Here is a 22,355-nt window from a genome sequence, read left to right as displayed (position 1 = left end):
TTGCAAACCTACCTGCAGCATCTGTAACTACCTCCTGTATTCTAATTGGAAGATTTTGCCCAATCAAAATTGCTCCTCTTCTTGTGTTTGAATTAAAAGAATAAGCTGACAAACCCAATCTCTTTTTAATTTTTGATATTCTTTTTCAATTAAGTGAGTTTCTTGAAAAAAGGTAGGGTCAGCCCCCACTTTTTAAATATGTGTCAATATCCTCTTTCTTTTCACTGTTCCATTCAAATGATTAACAAGAAAACATAGATTTCACTGTGTTACTCATCCTTGCTACTCATCCCCACAGAGATTCAAATCAAGTCCTTTATCCCCTCCCATCCCCTCAACCCATGCCTTCCCTCCATAGATCGATCAATTCTTATCCTCCGGGGTAAAATGCACCATCTCCAATAATCCCAATGAAAATAAGAAAAAAAATAGTAAAGTCGAAATAAAGGAAATAGAAATAAAGAATGCCCCCTCTATAGTGTACAACACTACCCCTCTCCATTTTACGGGCTGTGGCAAGAGCCACACATACACACATGATGTGACAGAAGTCAGGTCCCCACCATCCCTAGTCCCCAGACTATTCCCAATGTAAGAACATTTCATTCTTTATATGAAAGAGAATATGTAAAAAAGAAAAAAAAGAAAACTTTTTCTTAAAATGTATACACCATTTCAATCTTTAAGATCTGGTAAGTGATTCACGAAATCAGTTGCACATTGAAGATCTAAAAAAAATCTCTTTTCACCACCCAGCATTATAATCTTCAAAGTTGCTGGATGGCCCAGCACAAAGTTATATCCTTTCTGCCATCAGCATCTTTATACTGGGCTGAATTCTTGTCTGCATTTCAATAATGATGAATTTGTATCTGGATAGAACAATACTTTGCCTCCCTCAGCTTCTAATGGTCCACTTCTTACCTTTGCTCCCTTTGTCGCTACACTGAGTATTTTTTCTCTGTCTTGATATCTTAAGCATTTAATCAATACAGAACATGGCTTTTGGTTTGATATAGGACAGGGCTATATGCCCTCTCAATCTCAATATGTGTTCCAACATTTTCTTCGCCAAAAACGAAAGGCAATCATTCCTGGAAGAATATAGATTCCGCTCCTTCCACTCCTTCTGTAAGATTAGCAATTTTGATATTATTCCTTCTTCTAAAGTTTTCTAATATGCCCATTTTTTCTCAGATTTTATTTCTTTCTGCAGACCATTCATCTATTTCATTCTCTATTTTATCTGTTCTATCCATTACATATTCCATTTTATCCTCCACATCCTTTACTCTATCAGTCAGGCTTCCAATAGCTCCTTGCAGTTGGGTCACAACTGATAAAATATAATTAAGTTTTTAGTTTTTCTTTCTTATCCAAAGCCTTCAATACATCCTCAATGGTATATTTAATTCTTCTTTATTCCCTTTTTTTCACCCATACCGGGTGCTATAACAGTTTGTTGTTCATCTTCTTTGTCCAAACTTGTGTAATTTTCTTCAATCTCAGTGTTATCATTGTCAAACCCTTCTTTTTCCTCCTCCATATTGAATTGCTGCCGTCTTCCTTTAGTAACGCTAGAGGTGCCGGCAACCTCGACACTGTCAACTGTTTCATGCATGAATCTGCCTGTTCACATGCATATACACTCAAGCTCTGTTTATTCCAGCAGCAAAGACACACCACTGCTCACTCCAGCAAGCAAAACACTTACATGGGGGTTGGGCCAAGCTTCAGCCCCAGGCCTCATCCGTCAAGCAGGCCTTTACTCTGACTGCTGTCTTCAACTCGTTGGACCCCGGAGGTCATTGCTGCAGGTTTGTTTATCTTTGGTTGAATTTTGGTAAAGTTTAAATGTGTATTTTCTTTCAATTTCTTTCTCTTTTTTATCGATACTTCAGGAGAGGTGGGACTTTGTTTCCCATCTCTACCACATTATGTGATGTCCCCCTGGGGTATTGTTCTTGATTGTTACTGGGGCAGGTTCATTAGGGGGATCCAATGGAATGCTAATTTTTATAATGGATTTGTTTGTATATAAAGAACCACTTCGTGCCTTCCTTAAAAATTGAAAGAACATCCTCTGTACATGCTCTTTGATACATGAACAATATCAAATACTAATACTAGACGTTTCCTCAAAACATATGCTCTCGCTGGCTTCCATATGTGCTGCATGTTCCAGACTAAGTTGATTGCATTTGGAATTTGTTCAGATATCTATTTGCTGATGTGAGAACTTAATTTAGATTGTTTTCATTCATGTCCAAACCATTAATTTTTCTGAATAAAAGTAATGCAGAGAGGGCGCTAATAATAATTACATGATCTTTATTGATTACTTTTACTCTGTGACAAAATTTGCAAAACAAGATCCAATCTTAATGCTGCAAGATACTTGACTGCCCTGAAATCCATGATCTCCCTCTCTCTCTATCTTCCTTTTTAGAGACCTCTATCTTACATCAAGTTCATCATGAGCCAAGAAGTGAGAATTTAAAGCCATTACCAACAATCTTCTAGCAATCTTCTGCAAAGGAATTTTGGAGATTATGTCTTTTACATAGCTAGCTGGGAAATCTTATCTGGGGTCAGGAAATGTATGTCTGAGTTGTAATCTCTTTCTATCATTTATAGTCATTGCATTTTACAATGCCTTTGTTGTTAAACTAAAAATAGCTGGCACAAGGTTGATGATAATAATCTACACCTATTCTGTGCAATGCAGGCAACCTGCCCATTATCATGTCTTGTGCATACTCATGCAGTTCATTGGGTGAAAGCTTCAACATGAAGTCCAATATTAGGAATGCTCAAACCTAAGTACTTGAATATAGCCAGTGGTGCCCTGTCTCTGGAAAATCATTGAACATGAATCCCAGAAAGCATAAAGAATAACTGATTAGGAAAGAAAGCAGGCATGAAAGTTTAGGGACATTACAATGAGGTTTGTTGAAGGGGTCCATGAATGAGAAGTAGCCTTCAGGCACTGACTCAGAGACAAAATATAGCCACAGAGAATACATCAGCCTTATAAGCTCACAATCATGAATAAGGTGCAGAAAGAAATCTTACATAAAACCCAGCAAACTTTTGTGCTCATTACATCTGTGTATCTTGAGGTTGTGGTACTTTGAACAGAAAACTCTTTGTGACAATGGGGCATTACTACCATGCAAAATTGAAATTTTTGTCTTAACTGTGAATATTGCAATTTCACCAATGATTTCAGATGACAAACATAGCAAAACTTTGTTCCTGCTGCTTGGAGATTGGAAGTTCAGGATGAAGCTTTTTCAAAATATTAGGTATTACCACTCGATGATGCCGCTTGTTGTCTCCTTGTTTACTTGACAACTCATTGAAACAATTATGCCACAATGTTCTATTCCTGTACGCGAGCCAAATTCTTAATATTTGTGCATGGATCTTTCTCATTGCTTGGTTTCATTTTCAGTCACGTAACTAGCAAAGGAGACAGTGGTATGGAAGGAGAAGAAGGGAAACAAGGTGGTCATTGGGGACTCCATCATTAGGGGAACGGACAGAAGATTCTGCGAACCTGACAAGTGTTCCCGTATGGTGTGTTGCCTCCCAGGAGCCAGGGTACGTGATGTCTCGGATAGGGTTCAGAGTATCCTGGGGGGGAAGGAGACCGACACGTGGGCACAAATGACGTAGATAGATTGAAGGAGGAGATCCTGAAGAGAGACTACCGTGAGCTCGGAAGGAGGTTGAGAAGCAGGACCTCCAGGATTGTAATCTCGGGGCTGCTTCCTGCACTGTGCAAGGGTGGGGGCAAGAATAATAAAATCAAGAGGTTAAACGTGTGGCTGAGGGAATGGTGCAGAGTGCGGGGATTCAGGTTCATTGACCATTGGGATCTCTTCTGGGGAAGACGGGACCTATACAGGAGGGATGGTTTACACCTGAATGTGAATGGGGCCAATATACTGGCAGTTAGGTTTAATAAAGCTGTCGGAGCTGATTTAAACTAATTTGGCAGGGGGAAGGGAACAGGACTGATGGGGAAGTAAATAGGAGAGAGAATATAGGGGTGGTTCCGATAGACGGTGAAACAATAAGGAATAAGGGAGCTAAAAGTGATAGGAGAATAAGAACGAATGCACCAAGAACCAAGGTGGAGGGAGAAAGGAGGTATGGCATCAAGGTATTGTGTATGAATGCAAGGAGTGTAAGGAATAAAATGGATGAGCTTGAGGCGCAAATGGCGATGGGAGTTTATGACATTGTCGGAATAACGGAGACATGGCTGCGGGAAGGGCAGGATTGGGAAATAAATGTTCCAGGGTACACGTCCTTTAGAAAGGACAGAAAGTTAAGAAGAGGAGGTGGGGTAGCTCTGTTGGTAAGAAATGAGATTCAGGCGTTTGAAAGGAAGGACATTGAAACAGGTGAGGTAGAGTCTGTTTGGATTGAATTAAGAAATTGCAAGGGCAAGAGGAATATAATGGGGGTCATTTACAGGCCTCCGAAAAGTAGCTCAGATATCAGTAGTAGTATAAATCAGGAATTAAGAGTGGCATGTCAAAGTGGTAGCAATACGGTAGTTATGGGGGACTTCAACATGAAGGTGGACTGGGATAATCAGATGGGGGCAGGAAACCAAGGGAGCGAGTTTATAGAATGTCTACGAGATACTTTCTTGGAACAGCTAGTGGAGGAACCTACCAGGGGGAAGTCGATTCTGGACTGGGTGCTGTGCAGCGACGCAGACTTAATAAGTGACCTTGATGCAGGGGAGCCATTAGGGAATAGTGACCATGGTATGGTTACTTTTAAGCTGCAATTAGAAAGGGAAATGGAAAGGAAGTCGGAAGCATCTGTACTTCAGTTAAATAAAGGGAATTTTGCAGCTATGAGGGAGGAGCTATCCAAAATAAAATGGGAAGATACACTAGCTGGGAGGACAACTGGGGAAAAATGGCAGGTTTTTATGGACATTTTTCACAGGATTCAGGACAAATTTATTCCAAAGTGGAGGAAAGGCTCTATGAGATGCAAATGGCAGCCCTGGCTAACTAAGGAAATCAAGTGCATTATCAAGTCCAAAGGGAGCAATTATAAGATAGCGAAGCGGAGTGGGAAATTAGAGGATTGGGAAACCTTCAAAGAACATCAGAGGGTAACTAAGAAAGCCATAAGAGACGGGAAAATGAAGTACGAGAGGAAATTAGCAGATAATATTGCGGAGGATAGCAAAAGCTTTTTTAAGTATGTGAAGAGGAAGAAATTGGTTCGGTCTAAAATTGGCCCTTTGAAAATGGGCAAGGGTGAAATTATTACCGGAAACAAGGAGATGGCAGAGGAATTTAACAAATACTTTGCAACTGTCTTCACCAAGGAGGATATAGGTTATAGTCAGTTAGGGGGTAGTGGTCATGCGGTACCAAGAGACTTGGGGAACTTTACTGGGGAGGTAGGGGATCTAATGGATATCCGGATCCAGAAGCAGGAGGTTATGAGTAAATTGTTGGGACTGAGGGCTGATAAATCCCCAGGGCCTGATGGGCTGCATCCTAGGGTGCTTAAAGAGGTGGCTGTGGAAATTGTGGAGGCACTGGTCGACATTTTCCAAAGTTCTATAGATTCCGGGGAGGTCCCTGAGGATTGGAGAGTGGCTGATGTGGTGCCGCTTTTTAAGAAAGGAGAGAGGGAGAAAATGGAAAATTATAGACCGGTTAGCCTGACATCAGTGGTGGGGAAGATATTGGAGTCCATCATAAAAGGAGAAATAGCAGAACACTTAGTCAGTAATAATAGTATAAGGGCTAGTCAGCATGGATTCCTTAAGGGTAAGTCATGCTTGACTAACCTTCTGGAATTTTTTGAGGATGTGACAAAGAGGGTGGACTCGGGAGAGCCAGTGGATGTGGTGTATTTGGACTTCCAGAAGGCCTTTGATAAGGTACCGCACGGGAGTCTAGTGGGCAAGATCAGGGAGCATGGTATTGGAGGTAAGGTGCTGACATGGATAGGAAATTGGTTAAGAGATAGGAAACAAAGGGTTGGAGTAAATGGGTCTTTTTCAGAATGGCAGGATGTGACGAGTGGAGTGCCTCAGGGATCGGTGTTGGGTCCTCAGTTGTTTGTAATTTATGTTAATGATTTGGATGAGGGGATTATAAATAAGATGAGCAAATTTGCAGATGACACTAAACTGGGTGGCGGTGTGGGGTGTGAGGAGGATGTAAGGAAAATGCAGAGGGACTTGGACAGGCTGGAGGAGTGGGCGGCTAAATGGAAGATGAATTTCAATGTGAACAAATGTGAGGTTATTCATTTTGGGGGAAGTAATAGGAAAGCTGAGTATTATTTAAATGGAGACAAGCTAGGGAGTGGGGAAGTGCAAATGGATCTGGGTGTACTTGTTCACCGGTCACTGAAGGCTAGCATGCAGGTTCAGAAAGCTGTGAAGAAGGCAAATGGAATGTTGGCTTTCATAAAGAGGGGATTGGAGTATAGGAACAGAGACGCCCTTCTGCAGTTATACAGGGCCCTGGTGAGACCCCACCTGGAGTATTGCGTCCAGTTCTGGTCTCCAAACTTGAGGAAGGACATACTAGCTATAGAGGGTGTGCAGCGCAGATTTACAAGGTTAGTTCCAGGGATGGCAGGGTTGTCATATGCAGCAAGGCTAGAAAAACTGGACTTGTATCCATTGGAGTTTAGAAGGATGAGGGGGGACATGATTGAGGTATACAAAATCATCAGGGGGATTGACAAGGTGAAGTCTGATTACTTGTTCCCAATGATGGGGGAGACGAGGACTAGAGGGCATAGTTTAAGAATACAGGGTAGGCCCTTTAGGACGGAGATGAGGAAGCATTTTTTTGCCCAGAGAAGTGTGAATCTGGAATGCTCTGCCACAGAGGGTGGTAGAGGCGGATTCGCTGACTATGTTCAAAAGAGAGTTAGATAAGACTCTTGTGGGTAACGGAGTTAAGGGTTATGGGGATAAGGCTGGAAAGGGGTACTGATGGTAATGATCAGCCATGATCTAAAATGGCGGTGCTGGCCCGATGGGCCAAATGGCCTACTCCAGCTCCTATTGTCTATTGTCTATTGTCTATTTTCTGTAGCACTTAACTGGAAAAGCACATTTCCATTCCCAGCATCAGATTTCTCATGTGGTGCCACCACAGTGCATTCTTAACGATTTTCTGCTTTAAACTCCTGGAGTCATTGGGTTGCTCTCAAACTGTCCCCCCTAAACTCACATTCCACCTTAAGTAATCCCTATGCCATCAGTACTCTGTTATTGCTTAAGATGGTATGTGAGTGGGAAGGAAAGGTTTAGACCCAATTGTTATTGAAATATTTTGCTTGAAAAAAATTGTAATTGGCCCATTTCCTTTGGAGTTTGAAACCATGCACATAGCTAGTCAATTAGATATGATTAAAACAATGGTTTTCAAACCTTTTTCTTTCCACTCACACACTAACTTAAGCAATTCCTTACTAATCACAAAGCACCTATGGCTTAAGGTGGAATGTGAGTTTGGGGGGGGGGGAGCAATTTGAAAATCACTGTCATAGAAGGATTGCTCAACTTGCCATCTTTGTTGCTGCCCTTTGTGTTCCAATTTTGTTAGCAATGTCCTATGATATGTTTCTCGGTGCAGAATCTCCTCAATACAAGACATGATTATTTCTTGATTCCACATGTCTCCTTCTCATGAAGGCATGAGATGTATTGGGTTTATGCAACCTACTCTCAATAAATTACATCATCTTCTTACTGTATCTGCATTCAAGGATCATAGAAAATTTATGTCTCAGGAAGAGGTCATTTGGCCCATGTCTGTGATAACTGACACCTTAATGTGACTTCTTGCTCTTTGACCAATTTATAGCAAAAGTCAATTTTACTTGCTTTTTAGCAGGTTGCAACATTGCAGATCTTAATTGTTTGACAAAGCTGTACCATGTTATCATCTTCAGCAATGATTTATTGATGAAAACAACTGAAATAACTATGGCTCTTTAAACCACTCCAGCCCCTGTCCTTCACAGTGAAAGAGCAAAATGGAATACACAGAGGCACATGTGAAATCCTAGTGTTAATGATGGTGAACATTTTCTTACAGTTAAATGACTTCAAAAATAAATAAGCCTGGTCCCTGTGATCTTGTAGCTGTTCCCAGTTTACTTGTTTTTACACTGTGATTGCACTGGACCACTGCAGATTAATGCAACCTTCTTCACTAAAGTCTTGAAGCTCATGGTGCATTCTCAGACTAATATTTAGAAAAGTAAAATGCCTGCTGCCTTTCATTTACCGCCTCCCTTGGGAATTTAAGATTGATGCTGCTATTTAAAAGGTTTGACATGGGGATTTTTTGAGGGTAGTATTGTGAAAAAGGCTGCAGAAAATTAACTATTTTATCTGTTAAATAATTTTTTTAAATTCTATTTAATATTAAACAAGCAGAGAACATCTGGATATGAAATCTCCACTAATATAAAGGATAATGAAAGAATTTTCTTATTTTGTACCAGTCAAAAAAAAAAGCTGTTGAAGATTTGAAATGGACCTTTGATTCAAAGTTGTTGTATCTTGTTTTAATTGTTTAAAAGATTAAATAAATTCCAAGTACAATTTGTCACTGTAAAAGCATAGGATTTTCTGGGCTGCATTCAGCTGCAGGTGGCATCAAAAAAGTGAGGCCCATGAAGCCTTCTGCCATTATGAAGGCTCCAATCTGTGCAGGTTTGCAGTCTTTAACATGGAAGCAACACTACAATATTTATTCTAAACAATGTATGTACAAATATTATGCATGAAAAGCATATAAACTGAGCTTTTGGCCCTGATTGTTAAGACACAAAGAGAGAAGGGAATGCACTTTCTGGCCATTGTCAAACACACTTTCCCATTTATGTTCTGGAGTTGATTTGTAAGAATCCATCAAAGATTTTTTTTCTCTTTTTGAAAATAATCATTCAAATTTCAAGTGAAAAGACAATTTAGTACAATGGAAAATCTGTAGCCAAATGTCTTCCTGATGTAATTCCACAACGACATGTGTATTGTGCACATGAATATGCTGTCATGTTGCAAGTCAGGTGCATGAAGGCTTGATTAAAACAGCAATTCCTCTGGAAATGTCTGGATGGTAAGGTAATGCTGTGTCTGATTTAGGTAGGTGAATCAAATCAAAATTCTGCAGTCACAGAACACAACAGCACAGTACAGTCCCTTCAGCCCTCGATGTTGTGCCAACCCATATATCCCTTCCCAAAAAAAGTAGTAAACCCTCTCTACCCCATAGCTCTCTATTTTCTTTCATCCATGTGTCTGTCAAAGAGACTCTTAAATGTCCCCAATGCTTCAACTTCCACCACCATCAAGGTATTCCAGGCACCCACAACTCTGTGTAAAAAACTTACCCCTGATGTGTCCCTAAACCTCTGTCCATTAACTTTGTACATATGTCCTCTAGTGTTTGCTGATCCTGTCCTGGGAAACAGATGCTTGCTGTCCAACCTGTCTATGCCTCTCATAATCTTGTACACACCTATCAAGTCTCCTCTCATCCTTCTACCCTCCAAAGAGAAAGGTCCCAGCTCTGCTAACCTTGCCTCATAAGACTTCTTTCCCAATCCAGGCAACATCCTGGTAAATCTCCTCTGCACCCTCTCCTCAGCTTCCACATCCTTCTTATAATGAGGTGACCAGAGGTGAACACAATACTCTAAATGTGGTCTTATCAGAGATTTGTAGAGTAGTAACATGACCTCTTCTGAATTCAATCCCTCTGTTAGTGAATCCCAGCATCCCACAGGCTTTATTAACTATCCTATCAACTTGTGTAGCGACCTGAGGGATCTATGGATTTGGACCCGAATGTCCCTCTGTTCATCCACACTCTTAAGTAACCGACCATTAACCTTGTACTCGGCCTTCTAGTTTGTCCTCCAAAATGCATCACCTCACACTTAACTGGATTGAAATCCATCGGTCACTTTTCTGCCCAATTCTGAATCCTTTCGATATCACCTTGTAAACTTCGACAACCTTCAGTTCCACCCACAACTCCTCCAACCTTTGTGTTATTTGCAAACTTACTGACTCATCTTTCCGACTCTTCATCCAGGTCATTTATAAAAATCACAAAGAACAGGGGTCACAGAACAGACCCCTATGGCACCCAACTAGTCACTGACCTTGAGGTATAATACTTTCCTTCCACTACTACTCTGCTCTCTTCCTATAAGCCAATTTTTAAACATCCATACAGCTAATTTTCCATTAATTCTGTGATCCATGACTTTCTAGATGAGTCTCTCATAGGGGACCTTGTCAAATGCCTTGCTAAAATCCATGTATACCAAATCTACTGCCTTCCCCTCATTAATTTCTTTTGTTACCTCCTCAAAAACTCAATTAGACTTACTTGTGAGTTATGATCTTCCCTTCACAAAGCCATGCTGACTTTCCTTGATTCGACTGTACTTCTCCAAATTCTCATAGATGCTATCTTTAAGAATCCTCTCAAATAGTTTGCACACTCAGCAGTCTATAATTCCCAGGATTCTTCCTATTACAATTTTTAAACAAGGGGGTATATTTGCCATTCTCCAATCCTCCGGCACCTCCCCTGCAGACACAGAGGATTCAAAGATTAGAGCTGCTTCCCCAGCTATATTTTCTCTTACTTCCCACAGCAACCTGGGGTATATTGTGTCCGGCCCCAGGAACATCAATCTTGATAATTTTAAGAAGGTCCAACACTTCTTCTTCTTTAATCTCCACGTTGTCCAGCACACAGGTCTGTTTGATTTTGAACACACAGTGATCAAGTTCCTTTTCTCTTGTGAAAACTGACAAAAAATATTAATTTGAGACCTCATCATCCTCCTCCATCTCCAGGCACATGTTGCCTCCCTTATCCTTTAATGGTCCCATATTCATTCTCATCATCCTTCTAAACATATGAATAGAAGACCTTGTGGTTCTTCTTAATCCTACATGCAAAGGCCTTCTCATGCCCCCTTTCTTAAGCTCCTTCCTGACTACCATATATTTGTCATGACCCTTTCCTGTTTTCTGCTTCCTATATCTAATGTATGCCTCCTTCTTCCTCTTGACTGTTGTCTGACCTGTTCCATCAGCCATGGTTCCCTTTTCCTATCATCTTTTCCTTGTCCCAGTTAGACAACCTATCCTGAACTCTACTCATGTGGTCCATAAACTTCCTCCATATTACTTCTGTGCTTTCACCATTAAACATCTGTTTCCACTTTATTCTTGCTAATTCCTGCTTCATCTCTTCAATAATTAGCCCTTGCCCAGTTAAGCACTTTCCCAGTTTGACTGTTTATATCTTTGTTAAAGCTTAGGGAGTTGTGGTCACTCTCACCAAAATGCTCCCCCACAGAGAGATCCCCCACCTAACCATGTACATTCTCCAGAACTAGATCCAGCATGGCCTCTCCTCTAGTCGGCCGGTCCACACACTGTGTCAGGAATCCTTCTTGTATACTCCTGAAAAATTCAACTCCATCCATCCGTCTTGCAGTCAGTAGGTGCCAGTCAATATTTGAGAAGTTGAAATTACCCATAATTGCATCTCTGTATTTCTTGCACCATTCCAAATCTGTTTGCTTATCTACTCCTCAGTTTCCCGAGGGCTATTTGGGTGCCTATAGATTATTCAAAGGGCAGTGATAGCTCCCTTCCTATTTCTGACTTCCACCCACACTGACTTAGTGGACATTCCCTCTGCAGCGTCCTCCGTTTCTATCCCTGACAAGCAATGCTGCTCCGTCTCCCAATTTTTCGACCTCCCATCCTATTCTTTTTAAAGCACTTAAACCCTGGTACCTGCATTAGTCAATCTTGCCCTTCTTCCAGCCAAGTTTCAGTAACAGCCAGAACATCGTAGTTCCACATACTGATCCATACTCCAATTTCATCCCCTTTATTTCTAATACACCTAGCATTGAAATAGACACATTTCAACCCCTCTAACTGGCTATATTTATGTTTTGTCCCCTACCTGTCCTTCCTCACCAACTCAGAACACATAGCATCATCCTTCTACCCTATGAGAATTTGAGACTATCCCCATCCTTAAAGCAGACAGAACCAGCATTTAAATGCGAATAACAAAGTGAAGAAGTCGCAAGCACTTTCATTTCTATACTTGTTAATACTTCAGCTCAGAAACTAAAGAGTAGGAACAAGTGAAGACCTGCTTTACCATTCTAAAAATCCAAGTCCAATCCTTTTCCCCACCTATCTCAATGGATCCTTAATTAATGAATGAGTAGATATAGCATTCTGCAGCAGGGAATTCCATATCTGAGTTAAAAATACTATTTCCTTGTACCAAGTAGTCCAAAATAGCCAGCCAATTAGATGAGACATTACTCCTCTATTCTCTATATCCTGGTCAGGTGAAAAAAACCTTTCGATATTTGATTTATCGATTCCCTCAACACTCTTCAAGATTATTTTTATTGTTATGAACACAAAATACACAATGAATTATTTATTTTAAATTCACATAAAGAGGCATTATTAATGCACTACCTTGTAAGACAACATTCTTGGATCATGAAACATTTCTTATGCACTATATTGAATGCCTATTGAAAATCCAAATTTAATTCAAAGTCCTCTCCTAATTATAGCTTCAGAAAATTATCTAAAACTTTACTTATTCCCTTAAAGCCTATGAATCAAACTCCAATATCAAATACATCAATGTTAAATCACTAATATTAACAAGAAAAATTAAGCTTGACTAAATATGGTGACCTATTATTTTTATCTTATGAAACATGCATGCATAATTAGAACAAGTACTGCTATCCAGTAAGCTCCTGCGTATCTAGGACATATTTTTGAATAGTAGGGGAATTATGAGGATCAGGTGGGTAAGTGGAACTGAGTTCATGGCCAGATCAGTGAATGCTGGAGCAAATATGATGAGCTAGATGGCCGGCAATTGTTATTTCTTATGCTATTAATGTGTAGACAATGTTGCAAAAGCATGGAATTCTTCCAATAATTGTTTACAAAACAATTAAAAAATATATTTTGATCATTACTGGGCCTGAAAATAAATAGATTTGTGGCAGAAATCCATGCTGGGTTAATTATCAAACATGAAGTGATTTCAAACAGCTATTCAATGTTTAAAAATTAGATCGAGGCAAGGAGACTTTATCTTTGTAGTGTTAGGTCTGCTTTGTTCATGAATGAGTGAGACAAACACCAGGCTGAGTCGAAATCAGGGTTCTTTGTTCTTTATTACCGGATTGTAACACTTGCGACTAACCATGTTAGTCGGAGAATGCATTCTGCCGTTATCAGCAAAATGGTGATTTTTTATACCCTTGGATATGTGCTTAGAACATCATCATATCATTACTTGTCCAATGACTAAAACTGTTGCTATCCTTTCCCTGCTAGCTTCCTGCCTCTCAATCCATCAATGTCTCTCTTATCTTGTAAGTACAAGGATGCATTCACATCTTGTTACAGCCCTGTACATTCCCATCTCATGATGTTTTACCTAACAGGAGTACAAGGACACCTCCCCTTCTTGTTACAGCCCTGTACAGGGTAACTCCCTACACATTCCCATCTCATGATGTTTTACCTTACAATAGCAAATACTAGAGCGCATCGGATGTCCCCCAAAGTTCCTCAACATGATTATCCAACTGCACGAAAACCAACAAGGTCGGGTCAGATACAGCAATGAGCTCTCTGAACCCTTCTCCATTAACAATGGCGTGAAGCAAGGCTGTGTTCTCGCACCAACCCTCTTTTCAATCTTCTTCAGCATGATGCTGAACCAAGCCATGAAAGACCCCAACAATGAAGACGCTGTTTACATCCGGTACCGCACGGATGGCAGTCTCTTCAATCTGAGGCGCCTGCAAGCTCACACCAAGACACAAGAGAAACTTGTCCGTGAACTACTCTTTGCAGATGATGCCGCTTTAGTTGCCCATTCAGAGCCAGCTCTTCAGCGCTTGACGTCCTGCTTTGCGGAAACTGCCAAAATGTTTGGCCTGGAAGTCAGCCTGAAGAAAACTGAGGTCCTCCATCAGCCAGCTCCCCACCATGACTACCAGCCCCCCCACATCTCCATCGGGCACACAAAACTCAAAACGGTCAACCAGTTTACCTATCTCGGCTGCACCATTTCATCAGATGCAAGGATCGACAATGAGATAGACAACAGACTCGCCAAGGCAAATAGCGCCTTTGGAAGACTACACAAAAGAGTCTGGAAAAACAACCAACTGAAAAACCTCACAAAGATAAGCGTATACAGAGCCGTTGTCATACCCACACTCCTGTTCGGCTCCGAATCATGGGTCCTCTACCGGCACCACCTACGGCTCCTAGAACGCTTCCACCAGCGTTGTCTCCGCTCCATCCTCAACATCCATTGGAGCGCTCACACCCCTAACGTCGAGGTACTCGAGATGGCAGAGGTCGACAGCATCGAGTCCACGCTGCTGAAGATCCAGCTGCGCTGGATGGGTCACGTCTCCAGAATGGAAGACCATCGCCTTCCCAAGATCGTATTATATGGCGAGCTCTCCACTGGCCACCGTGACAGAGGTGCACCAAAGAAAAGGTACAAGGACTGCCTAAAGAAATCTCTTGGTGCCTGCCACATTGACCACCGCCAGTGGGCTGATAACGCCTCAAACCGTGCATCTTGGCGCCTCACAGTTTGGCGGGCAGCAGCCTCCTTTGAAGAAGACCGCAGAGCCCACCTCACTGACAAAAGGCAAAGGAGGAAAAACCCAACACCCAACCCCAACCAACCAATTTTCCCTTGCAACCGCTGCAATCGTGTCTGCCTGTCCCGCATCGGACTGGTCAGCCACAAACGAGCCTGCAGCTGACGTGGACTTTTTACCCCCTCCATAAATCTTCGTCCGCGAAGCCAAGCCAAAGAAAAGAAGAGTTAAGAGGAAAATAACAGAAAATATAATGCCAATGTCACGAGAGGGTCACTGAAGTAGTAATTACAAGGAAAAGAAAGTCTCTTCCTTGGTCAAGGAGAGATTGTAAGTGCATGTAAATAAATCACTTTCTGAAGCAGATTTATGTCTGTGTCGTCAGTATAAGCAAGTGACTTTCAGTGTACTCACAGAGAATTCTATATTTCATCATTGCTGCACAAAACTCTTATGCCACTCACACTAAACAAAGCTTGTTTCTTTAATTTGTCTTCAGGATGCAAAAAGAGTATTTGTGTTTCAAATGCTATATTTATTTTTAATTTAAAAGAAGATTCTTTGTTACCGTCCCAGGTTCCAATACTAACTAACAGTTAAAGCGAAGTCTGATGTTAACTTAAGTAAATGGTTGACCATCAGACTACTTGAAGAGCGTATAATATGATTAAACAAATGGTGCACATATTCACAATGACAATGATGTATGAAAAGGTGCCTCTGATGAGGAAATTATGGTTTCAAAATGTAACATAGAGATAAGATCAAATAGGGACGTCTCCCTAAAAATAAATAAGAGCAGGTCATCTATAAATACCTTAAATGAGCAGAATGTCATGGTTTAGAGCCATTATCCAGGGGTAAAAGTTGGAGAGCTGTGTAGGAAAGGGATAATTGTAAGAGTAGTGCAAATGGATGGTTGAAGGAGCGCTAAAGCAGCTATTTTCTTGCTGAAAACCTTCTTGACTCTGACTCGAGGAGATGCAGATCAGAACTTCTGTTGGATTTGAGGTGCGTACAAACCCCAAGAGGAAAAAGGACATGAGTGGATTTAAACAAAGCCATGAATATTAAGCTTATTGGAGTCAGCCCTCACACCCCCTCCCTTTGGTACTAAGGCACTTGCCTGCTTTCTGCTCATACACTGATGGCATAGTCCCAAGATGTTGGTTATATATCTGTAGAGCTCGTCGAAAGAATCAAACACTTGTTGATCCAAACCAAGGCTTTTATTAGCAAAAGACAGGAACTCTTCACAGGTGGCCGACCAGTCTGGAATGATCCGACCTGGCTAGGGACACAACCCTTTAAGGCCCAGACAGTAGGCATGGCTTAGCTCTCAGCCAATCGCTGTAAGCACAGTCTAGATACTGTAACTATATACACTATATACATTGGTGATAGATCTGTACTATCACAATATCTTTTGTATATTAAACATGAATGTTAAACTGATGCCTTAATTCAACAAAGCAATGTCACAAATAGACTAGTGGAGGGATGAATGGGGAATGGTATAGGAAAAAAGACAGGCAACAGAGTTACATATGAGCAGAACTTCCAAACAGAACCTGGCCAGGCACCTTTGGAATAAGTTAGGGTAGGTGAAGAAATGGCAAATGCACAGAACACAGTTTTAGGAATGTCTGCTTTGAGCCAAGAACAGACACTGATGATATCGCAGAAGGGAAAATAAGTTCGCCCTGAAATTAAGTGGAGTTATTTATATGCATTTTGGTGCCATTTCTATTAAGATCCTGGGTATCAGGAGATAAAGAAGGTGGTTTGAGATGTGGGTGAGTGAAATTATATATGACAATTGCATTAGAAGGTAATTCAGAAGTTATGATATTATGTAAAACAGCTGACATAGATTCCAGAGAGGAGTGAGGAAGACAGCTGGTTGCTGTTTCAGCTAAGAAGTGCAAACCATTATTATATCAATTGTTTCAGCTTATTGCACAGAGGGACAGACAGAAGTGAATGATATTAGTGAGAACCTATTAGTCTGCTTGCAGAAGAACGCTTCTTATTGTACTATTTTGTGACCAATAAAGTTAAACATAAATTTAGTCAACATTTGTAAATGTTTGAAAGATTCACTTGTGGGAGAAGAAATATTAAGCTCATGAGAAATTAGCAGGAAAGATATTTTGCTGAAGTGAATTCTGTGAGCACTGGGGAAATTCCAGGAATCTGTAATAATTTGAATGAAATCATATCTCACACAAAGGAAAATGTGGTTATTGGAGGTCAACCATCCCTAGCACAGGAGGGCACTGCAGGAATTTCCATTGTGGTTTCCTATCTTCAGCAACTTCCTTCTAGTATCCCAACAGTGAGGATGTTCACTAATGACACTAGAGAATGAAGATTTTTCTTCATGAACACTTTTGAGTATATTTTATGGATTTTGGGCTGTTGGTCACAAAATGCACCATAACATTTTTCCATCACATACCTTTATTAGATATAACCTATTTTTGTGATTTCCTGTCATATTATAAGTCTACCTCAAACATTCAAAACTACGAAGTGCGACATGTCATTGAAAATTCATTTTCAGTATTCCACTTGATCTTTTTCCCTGCTGACCTTGGTGCAGTCAATGGCAAACATGGTGAAAGGTTGGTGAGTGACAAGTCCGATGCGGGACAGGCAGGCACGGTTGCAGCGGTTGCAAGGGAAAATTGGTTGGTTGGGTTTGGGTGTTGGGTTTTTCCTCCTTTGTCTTTTGTCAGTGAGGCTCTGCGGTCTTCTTCAAAGGAGGTTGCTGCCCACCGAACTGTGAGGCGCCAAGATGCACGGTTGGAGGTGATATCAGCCCACTGGCGGTGGTCAATGTGGCAGGCACCAAGAGATTTCTTTAAGCAGTCCTTGTACCTCTTCTTTGGTGCACCTCTGTCTAAGTGGCCAGTGGAGAGCTCACCATATAACATGATCTTGGGAAGGCGAATGTCCTCCATTCTGGAGACGTGACCCACCCAGCGCAGTTGGGTCTTCAGCAGCGTGGATTCGATGCTTGCAGATTCTGCCAGCTCGAGTACTTCGATGTTGGAGATGAAGTCATTCTAATGAATGTTGAGGATGGAGCGGAGACAGTGCTGATGGAAGCGTTCTAGGAGCCGTAAGGGATGCCGGTAGAGGACCCATGATTCGGAGCCGAACAGGAGCGTGGGTATGACAATGGCTCTGTACACGCTGATCTCTGTGTGTTTCTTCAGGTGGTTGTTTTTCCAGACTCTCTTGTGTAGTCTTCCAAAGGTGCTATTTGCCTTGGTGAGTCTGTTGTCTATCTCTTTGTCGATCCTTGCATCAGATGAAATGGTGCAGCCGAGGTAGGTAAACTGGTTGACCGTTTTGAGTTCTGTGTGCCTGATGGAGATGTGGGGGGTGGGGGGGCTGGTAGACATGGTGGGGAGAATTCTTTCTTCTTCTTTTCTTTGGCTTGGCTTCGCGGACGAAGATTTATGGAGGGGGTAAAAGTCCACGTCAGCTGCAGGCTCGTTTGTGGCTGACAAGTCCGATGCGGGACAGGCAGACACGGTTGCAGCGGCTGCAGGGGAAAATTGGTTGGTTGGGGTTGGGTGTTGGGTTTTTCCTCCTTTGCCTTTTGTCAGTGAGGTGGGCTCTGCGGTCTTCTTCAAAGGAGGTTGCTGCCCACCAAACTGTGAGTCGCCAAGATGCACAGTTTGAGGTGATATCAGCCCACTGGCGGTGGTCAATGTGGCAGGCACCAAGAGATTTCTTTAGGCAGTCCTTGTACCTTTTCTTTGGTGCACCTCTGTCACGGTGGCCAGTGGAGAGCTCGCCATATAACACGATCTTGGGAAGGCGATAGTCCTCCATTCTGGAGACGTGACCCATCCAGCGCAGCTGGATCTTCAGCAGCGTGGACTCGATGCTGTCGACCTCTGCCATCTCGAGTACTTCGACGTTAGGGATGAAAGCGCTCCAATGGATGTTGAGGATGGAGCAGAGTAACCACAAGCAGACTTGAAGCGAGTGATTAAAGGCTTTAATAACCTGAAACCAGGCACGTCTTTACATGCTGCTGGCCCGGATCCAAGACAGGTATGGAGAGAGGAGACTAGGGCTATTAGCCTTTATTGGGAATGTTACGGGGAAGGAGTTACAGGGTTGGAGGTTGGCCAGCCTGTACAGTGTAGTGAGGTCACCTCCTGCGTTATTGTGTTCCACCACAGGGACAGAGGTGGGGGAAAGGCGACAGGGGGAAGAAGTAGTGATGGGGAGGGGTCTAACAGAAACTGGAGAAGTCGATGTTAATGCCATCCAGTTGGAGGGTGCTGCCCAGAGGAATAAAACTTCATCTTCTATCTGGGCACCCTTCATTCGGATGGCATTAACATCGATTTCTCCGGTTTCGGTTAAATACACCCCCACTCTGCCATCTTCTTTGTACTGTAACCTTTCCTCTAGCACTCTCTCTCTTTCTTCCTTTCTTTTCTCTTTGACCTCTGTTTCCTTTCACAGAGACAAAATCAATTCTTACCTTTCCTCTTATCATATCTAAGTAACACCTTTTGGCTGTTGTTCTGGACTCCATCCCTGCCATTTTTCAGTCTTTATTCTTACGCCTTCCTGTTTTTTTTTTCTTAAACCTAGAAGAGCTCAGGCCCGAAATATCCGTAATATATCTTTACCTCCTATGGATGCAGGGAGACCAATTGAGTTGCTCCAGCATTCACTGAAAATACAGAAAAAAAATCATCAAAGTGAATGCAAATATCTTGGGACTTATTTGAGGTATGAATATGGCAATTTGCATGCATTTTATGATGGTATCAAGAAGCTTTCTGCATGCTCATTACAAATTATCAGGTGATAGCATTAGGGGATTTCTTGGGATTTGTAATTATCTAATGATTTCTAAGGGATTTTAAGTGTTTTGTTATGGCAGCCCAAATTTCTGACTTCAGTCATCTACCTACATTGAAGGATCGAGACTCCCAGGATCATAATCTTTTGAAATTCCTTTTGACATGAACCATTGAGGGAAGGAGGTTGATGAGTGGGAAGTTCTGTAAGATGTATGAGCAGTCGGCATTATTAGAGGTCGAGATAATTTATTGGAACATACCCTACTGGGTGAATAAGTCATTTCAAAGGGATGCTATTGACCATTAGCGAGAAGGAATTCTTGCAGAAGCTACAGCAGAATTTTCAGATGCCTCTAAGAAAGTGGTTAGTCAGTACTGGAGTCACACATTTCTGAAAAGTGCCTCAATGGAGCAGGCTATCTGACTGGCACAATATTCACCATCCTAAATATTCACCACACCAACAGGGCATAATGGGTGCAGCATTCTGTAACATATTAAAATACTCTGTGGTGAATTCCCAAGAATTCCCTAATAGTTCCTAGTATAACAGGACATCTTGCACAGGGGCAAGACCACACAATCATCTGTCAGTTTGTTTCCAAATTGACCAGCATGCCAACTTGGAAATATAACATTTTTGATTCATTGCTGCTGGATTCACATTCGTGAACTTCAGTCTCAACAATCAATATATCTTCAAGAATTCTGCCTCCTGCAACTTTCCCAGCATTACCTGCACCTCACAAATGAGCAACAATTTTTTTAAAAATCAAAGAAGAAGGTCTGCAGACACTGTGATATAATCATGTATAATCATATAATTATAGTTCAATACCCAAAAGTGCTGGGGAAACTCAGCAGATCAGTAGAAATGATGCACATCCAATGTTTTGGTCCTGAGCCCTTCATTAAGATACTTCGATGAAAGGTTTAGGCTCGAGACATTGGTTATGTATCTTTGCCTTATAAAGAAATGTTCTGTTGAGTTTCTCAAATAGTTTAAAAAATATATTTTGGGGCCAATTTTGAAATCAGTCATGGTGTTGGCATCGGATTTAGAATTATTTTAGAGAAAAGACTTCAAGCTGAATATAATTTTGTGTGTGGTGAGGGGATACTAAATTTCACTGAGCTAGATAGAGAACATTCTTGGGTGAATTGAAATGAAAGATTCCAAAGCAGTGGAAACCCATCCACAAGGAGAAAATGAGAGGGTCTAAGAATACAAGTTGAAGTGAATGGGAACCCAATGTTCTTTCCTTAATGTATAAAGAGAATGAATTTAGCTTGATGAAAAATGGGCATATTGTGGAGCAAAAGGGTGATTTTTCTTCTTGAAAGGTGTTGGCATATCTAAGGAACTACATAGCTACCTTCCTATCTTTATCAAGGAAGATGCCAGCACTGTGATGGAGGATATATCATACAGGATAATAATAAATAAAGTTACATTTAAAACATCAGCTGTAATTGAAGCATAAAGTCGATATCCTTGACATTCCTCTACCTAATAAAGATTTAATATGTAGCTTATTTGCTTTTGGATTCCATGCCTCTATTTATAAAGTCAAATATTCTGCGTGGTTTACTCAACCTGCCCTACCAATTTTAAACTCTTGTTTACATTGCATCCAAGGCTTGCCTACTTTTGTGCTCTTGGTGAATTGTTACTTTTTAGCTTTTGTTGCCCCTCTGCATTCTCTGCCTTCTGTGTGTCTGTGTGATGTCATTAAGTATAGCACACTTCCAATCAGTGTCTGAAAGGGAGGAAAAACTCGATTTAAGGGCTATTTTTAAATTTGAATTTATAAATACTTAAAGAGAATTGGTTTGTAGGAGTTTTGAGAAGAACAAGGATGTGGGATTTATTTGGATGGGATTGTTGAGCAGCAACAGCTCCTTTATTTGCTGTCCCATTGTTTAATTGGCATCTGTTGTGAGACACACAGCATTTCTTTACAAAGATCCCACTAAGGAAATATTTCCAAAATCTACAAATTATTTTTCAGTGTCATTATTTTAATGATCCCAAATTCTTATGAATAGCTAAGGTGTGCTTTTGTGTAACATTCCCTTGCTCTTGGGATGAACACAATTCATCACAATTACCCCAATTTTCATGCATGGCTCTTAATGATTGCACTTATTGCCAACATTAATGTTTCCATAGACAAGTTCAAGAGTTTTCAACTATGTTGTTCAACCCTCTGCAGATTTAGTGTCATTTCTGTGCCAAAGTAAATGGTAAATGACACTAATATTCTCTTTATTTTCAAATAAACTATTGAGTTAAATATTTGAGGCAGCAGTAACATTTTTGCACAAAATTAACAGCATTGCAATCTACTGTTTTTTTCAGAGGATGCGATGAGGTAAGACATGTTTCTGGATTCCTTGTGCTTCTCAATTTCTACTTTATTATATCTTGTACTGGAAATATACCAGAATGATTTTTTCAGCTGTTCTGTCAGAGGCAAGTTTTATTTTGAAAGCTGCAAAATACATTGAATACTCAAAAGATTAATAAGATTTTGTGGTCCTGTCATTTTCACTTCTTCCACTTTATTATGTTTAGCACTAGAATCTGACTGGAAAATTACATTTGCAGCTGTATACCGTAAAACAAAATGTTGTGGGACACATTTTTCCGTTCATTGCAAGTACACAATACTGTATTAACATTGCAAAGGAGCTTCAATCCTGATGCTTCTTGAATTATAGAGAAATTTTATCCTTCCATTCTTCCAGTCATTTGTGTTACATTTATGCTGA

The sequence above is a fragment of the Narcine bancroftii genome, chromosome 3 (assembly GCF_036971445.1).
Source record: "Narcine bancroftii isolate sNarBan1 chromosome 3, sNarBan1.hap1, whole genome shotgun sequence".
In the NCBI taxonomy this organism is placed as follows: Eukaryota; Metazoa; Chordata; class Chondrichthyes; order Torpediniformes; family Narcinidae; genus Narcine; species Narcine bancroftii.
The sequence above is the reverse complement of the archived record's forward strand: the minus strand, read 5'-3'. Positions refer to the sequence as shown.